Raw genomic sequence first — 6,618 nt, 5'->3', positions numbered from 1 at the left:
TGCTTTCGGGGAAAACAAAAAAGAAAAAACGAGTGTTTGTAAACAGTTGAAGTGTATACACTTCCTGGAAACGATTGTACACCTGACCCGAATTGAAAACATTCCCTGTTTGGAGCAAGGCTGCAAGAGTTTACGTTTCGTACTCGTTTGTATTTACAAATCATCCTATTTTATTTCATTTTATTTAATTATTATAATTTTTTTAAATTTTTAACACTAAATATAATAAATAATTCAATTTTTTCAAATCTAAAAATAAAAATTATATTAAAAAATTATATTATAATAATATTTATTCAACTTTTATCTTATCTCATCTCATCTGAGTAAACAAATAAAATAATTTATATTCTTTTAAACAAGAGAAGTATTACTTATTATCTCCATACCACAAACAGATTTATAATTTTTATCATTCTATTTAAAAATTACTGAGACTGTAGCCCGCAAATGGCAATTTTTTTTTTTTGAAGTGGCAGATTCTAATAGAGTTTAAAAAGTTTATGAACTTAATGGAATATCTAAAAATACAAAGGAATAAATGAAATTATTATTGTTGCATATTTCTATTTCAAAAAAATGAACATATATGTATTAAATAAAGCAATTTTCCTTATTTTTTTTTATAAGATGACCAAATTCTTTATTATATTTTTGCTCAAAACAACTTTAATTCATTTGAATTAAAGTCAATCATCATAATACATATAGGTTGACTTGTAGTTTAATAAGTATATCTTCTGTCTATAATGACAAAGACGAAGTTGAGATCATTCATCTGATGTGCTGAAGATTAATTTCCATATATATAGTTTATATTTTATATATAAAAAAACAATTAGAAATAAGAGGAATGTACATTGTTAGTATATTACCACAAGATTTGGATGCCATTTGGCAAATCTAGACAAAAAAAAATCATTTAAAGACATGTCTCACTATCTTTCTTTCTTTTTTTTTAAAGAAAAACATTCATCTCATTAATCAATAATGGAAACAGTTCGATCATGTACAACAGAATGCAGCATTTCAGTAGGTCATTCTTCAATCCAAACAATTTCCTCGTTACTTTGTAAGGCCAACTTGGCTAGAATGTGAGCCACCTGGTTTCCTTGCCGTGGAACAAACTGGAGCTTCCTTCGAGCTGGCTATTCAAAATCTACCTTCAAATCTTCTACAATTTGGCCATACCAGGAGCAATTTTTCTGCTGTATTCAGAATATTAGTAACTAAAGACAAACAATCCCCTTCAAACACTACCTTATTAAACCCCAGCTCAACATACAAATTAGTAGACCTTTCTAAAGCCACAACTTCAACTTGTAAAGGAGAAGCAATAGAATCTCTAGACCAAGCTGCTACTGCTAATAACTCCCATTGTGATCTCTGAAAACACATCCCCTCCCACCCTCTTACTGTCGTCATGAAAGGCTGCATCCCAATTGGCTTTTATCCAATCTCTTTCTGGTCTGCACCACTTGATCAATCTTCTACTTTCAGTCTGACCTTCACTAATCATAAGAGTTGAAGCTTGAGTTGCTTGGAATTCATCCAGTTCTAATCTTGCACCCTGCCACAGTTTTTTGGGATTATCAAATAGATCCTCAAACACCCACTTATTCCTTCTCAGCCATAACTTCCTAAAAACACAAGCTGTAAGTTCAAGTTCAGAAACAGTTAGACATTCAGACAACTGCTTCCAAGTGAAAACAAAATCAATCTCAATAGTCTTATATTTAAGAAGAAAACTCTCTGAATCAACCCAGACATCCATCGTAGCCCCACAAGACCACAAGACATGGTTACTTGTCTCAGCTTGCTGGTTACAAATAGGGCAAGCTGCATTCTCGGTAATCTTCCTTCTATAAAGATTGCTTATAGTAGGAAGAGCCTCATTGACTGCCTTCCACATAAAAACTTTAACTGCATTTAGAACCTTTAAAGCACATACATTCTTCCAAAGCTTAGAATAATGTTGCTGATCAGAATACCCACCCATTAAATTTTGTTTTCTCTGGCACTGCAAATGATAGGCTGATTTAACAGAAAACAAGCCATTGTTAGTAGAACTCCAATATAGCTTATCCTCGGAACCCTTCCTACTCACAGTCAAACTTTTAATCATTTCAGCTTCTTCCACCAAAAAAACCTCATCAATAAGAGAGACATTCCAAGAATCTCCAGGTAGAAGTAATTTGTCCACTGTATCCCCCTCTGTAAACAATGAATAGGTGACTGAACTATATGAGTGTTAGGGATTGGCAGCCACTTGTCTAACCAAATCCTTATTTTTTGACCATTACCCACCATCCAACACATATCATCCTTCCCTAACCCAGCAGCACCATTAATACTCCTCCAAATCAAAGAACAGACAGTACCAGTTTTTGCATTTAGAATATCCCTACTTTTATAATATTTATCTTTCATTATTCTAGCAACCAGAGAACGAGGCTTGGCCAAAAGTCTTCAATATTGTTTCGCTAATAAAGCTTGATTAAAGCTGACCATATCTCAAAATCCCATACCCCCATAATCCTTAGATAAACTGGCCTTATTCCATCGTTTCCATTGAATCTTGTGCTGGTTTGTCATGTGACCCCACCAAAATCTGGTTATCAATTGAGAAATCCGTGAACACAGCTTCAGGGGTAACTTGAAAACACTCATAGCATATGTATGTAATGCTTACAAAACAGATTTTATTAGTACTTCCCTACCAGCCCAAGAAAGAAAATTATTATGCCAATTATTGATTCGCTTCTTCACTCTCTCAATGATGCTACTAAAAGCTTTTGTATATAGATCTACCCACCATTAAGGGCGGCCCTAAATATTTTTCAACATCTCCACAAATTCGAGCCCTAACAATCTAAGCTAAACCCTCCTGCACCTCCCTTTTTTGTGTTTGAATTAAAGAACAAATAAGTTTTTTCCAAGTTTAATTTCTAACCATAAGCCATTTCATATGTATGCAAAAAGACATTCCAAAGCTAACAATTGATCCATTTCAGCCTTACAAAAGATCAAGCAATCATCGGCAAATAGCAAGTGATTAATACTAATGGCCCCTTACTAACCTCTACTCCTTTCAGGACTTTCTTGCCTCAGCATTATGTAACATTGAAGACAGGCCTTCTGCACATAATAAGAAGAGATAAAGAGATAGTGGATCCCCTTGTCTCAAACCTCTAGAAGGGTGTATCAAATTGCTACTATGGCCATTCACCTTTTGAATACTTAATAGTAGAAGCGCAGACCATAATTTTGTCAACCGATTTCTTGCTAAAACTCATTCTTAACATAACAGCTTTTAAATAAGGTCATTCCATCCTATCATATGCCTTAGACATGTCCAATTTAATAGTCACACTCCCATTTTTCCCCTTTAATATGGTTCTCATTGTATGAATAGCTTTATAAGCAATCATAATGTTATCAGAAATTAAACAACTTGGAATGATGGCACTTTAATTGTAAGAAATAATCTCAGGTAAAATCTTTTTTAACCTGTTTGCTAGTGTCTTAGCCATTAGTTTATAAATCACATTACATAAATTGATCAGTCTAAAATCAGTAACCGTTTTAGGTCTATCCATCTTAGGAATCAAAACCAAATTAATCTTATTCATTTCCTCCTAAAAAATACCAGAATTCAAGAAGTTCAGAACCGCTTCCACAACTCTATCACCCACTATACTCCAATAATCTTGGTAAAAACAAGGGCTATAACCATTTGGGCATTAGGACTTAGAAGGAGCCATTTGAGATAAAGCCAATTCAACCTCCAATCTGTCAAAAGGTGTATCCAGAGTATAGGACATTTCGCTAGTTATTTTACAACTCAGATCAGCTAGACATTCCTCAATTATCACATCATATAGGTTAGTTGAACAAAAAACACTAGCAAAATGATTCTCAAAAGCCTTTGAAATACTAACTTGGCCTGTCCTTAAGACATCATTTGAATCCCTGACCTCCATAATTCGATTCCTTCTCCTTCTCTGAGTAGCACACAAGTGAAAAAATCTAGTGTTTCTGTCACCAGCCTTATACTTTTAGCCCTTTGTTTCCATCTCAAATCTTCATTCTCTAAAAGCAAACCAACCTCTTTTTGTAAAGATCTGATAGCATCCACATTATCTGCCCCTTGTCTGTCTTGTAATCTCTTCAAATGAGCACTTTTCTCAGCAATCAATTTCTCAACTTTTGAACTCTTTGATCTATTCTAGTTATCCAGCTCTACACTGCATTGCTTTAAAGAAGCTTGTAATTTATCTTAAGTAGAACCCCTCTCAGAACTGCCCCTCCAAGCTTCTGCTATAACTCGACCACATTCCTCTTCTTTTGACCAACAAGCCTCAAACATAAAAGGTCTGATTTTCTTACCCATACCCCCACCTTTTGAAACCAAAGAAACCAACGGGGGAGTATGGTCAGAACATCTAGCCACCATTGTATCCACCATTAGTCTTAACACCTTGATCCTGTCACATTTTGTTTATAAACACCATGTCTAGCCTTTTTTTAGTGAAAGTCTTGTCTGAATGCCTATTACTCCAAGTGAAGGGATTGCCACAACACCCCACATCTATCAAACTGTTTTGATCCACAGCAGCTGAAAACCTTCTCATTTCCAATGCAGATCTATCTCTGGCCCCCCACCTTCTTAGAAGAGAATAAAATCTTATTAAAGTCCTCAAATAAGCACCAGGGGTAAGGACTTGGATTTAATCTCTTTAACAAATTCCAAGATTGAACCCTTTTACTAGTCTGAGGATCCCCATAGAAACTAGTAAGTATGAGTCTATGACCTTCTCCATCTAATCCAACCCAGTAACCCATCCACTAGTATGTCTTAATGAAAAATTATGAATTGTAAACCACCCTGAATTCTCTTGCCATAACATAGCAATACCCCCACTTATTCCCATTGAATCTACAGAAAAGCAACAATCAAAACCCAGTTTTCTCCAAATCTGATCCATTTTAGAGGCTAAAAGTAGTGTCTCCATGAGAAACACTACATTGGGAGACTTATCTTTCACCATTAGTGAAAGGTCATGGACTGTTCGAGGACTCCTAAGCCAAGCCCTCGACAGTTCCAACTGAACATAATCATAATTCTCGGTGAGGCTGGCTGACAGCCTCCGCCGATAGCACCTCAATTGAATCACTTCGGTCCTCAACCACTATCTTAAAATTAGTCAGTTCAATGATTAATATAACCATTATTAAATTATAAACAACATATTATTTAATTAATAAAAGCAAAGAAAGATCAACAACGCAATCGTGAAACATATTAATATTTATTTTTTCACACACTTAAGAGCACTCTTAATGGATTAGCCAAAGTTAAATGACACTTTTAGCTAATGTGAGATGACTTTGACTTTGATTATTCCAATCCTCACATTGAAATAGTTATTTTTTCATTATATAACAATAAAATAATATGAGATGAATTTGACTTTAACTATTCCATTCACATCAAATTCTCACATTGAATTATTCATTTATTTATTATATAGTAATAAAATAATATTACTTTAAAAAATATTTAATTTTTTTAATTATTAATTTATTTAATTTGATCATATTTTATCATTCTACCTATTATATGTGAGTTAGTAATCATATTCTAATTAAATTAATGTTGTTTCATATGAAATAGATAGAAAGAGGAAAGATAAATAATTGATAAAATATGTATTTGGTCTATCTACAGTAATCTTTAAATTTGAAAAATATTTTGAAAGTTACTATAGCTAAAGTCTAATTATTTGGAATTTAGCTAATTCATTATGATTATATTTTGTTATCTAATAGCCAAATACTCAATAGATGATTGAACTGTAAATGAACCAGTTTGTTCGATAGCCCTCTTGGTACTCGTTTGATTAAACTCGAATTGAACTCGATTCGTAAAAAAAAAAAAAAACTCCTTTGTGAAAGTAGATACCCGCTCGATTTGTAAATAACATATACTCGATAAAACTTGACTCAACTCGGTTAAGACTCGTTAAGACCCGCTCGTTTATGCTCGAGTTGACTCGTTAGCTCGACTGGATTAAAATCCATTCATATATTGATAAATATATACATACACCTATGTATATATACATATATATGTATTAGCTAATAATATAAGCATACCACTTTTATAATTAAATATATAATATGTAATCTAATTACTCTAATTACTTATATCGATAAAGTGAATATACTTCATAGTTATATTTTATAATTTGTATAATAATTAGTCGATAACATTTAATAATTTCATATACTAATATGTAAGAATCATATATGAAATAGATATATTCTATTATATTAACTATTAAGTGTATGTATTAATAATATATGTAGGCATATAATATATTATTATTTTGGATAAATATCAACTAGTTAGATATTAATTATTTATAAATTTGTTAAAATTTTATAATTCAATAGAGGTTCTACTTGTTAGTTGTATAAATTCAATATTATATATTTTATTATTTATTTATTTAATTTATTAATTATTAAATCTTATTAAAAAAAAAAAAAAACAATTCGAGCTCGAGCTCAGCTCTACTTGAATTCGTTTATGGGATAAGCTCGAGTTGAGAG

This window comes from Juglans microcarpa x Juglans regia, chromosome 7D, assembly GCF_004785595.1.
Source record: "Juglans microcarpa x Juglans regia isolate MS1-56 chromosome 7D, Jm3101_v1.0, whole genome shotgun sequence".
Taxonomy (NCBI): domain Eukaryota; kingdom Viridiplantae; phylum Streptophyta; class Magnoliopsida; order Fagales; family Juglandaceae; genus Juglans; species Juglans microcarpa x Juglans regia.
This window is presented reverse-complemented; position numbering follows the sequence as displayed.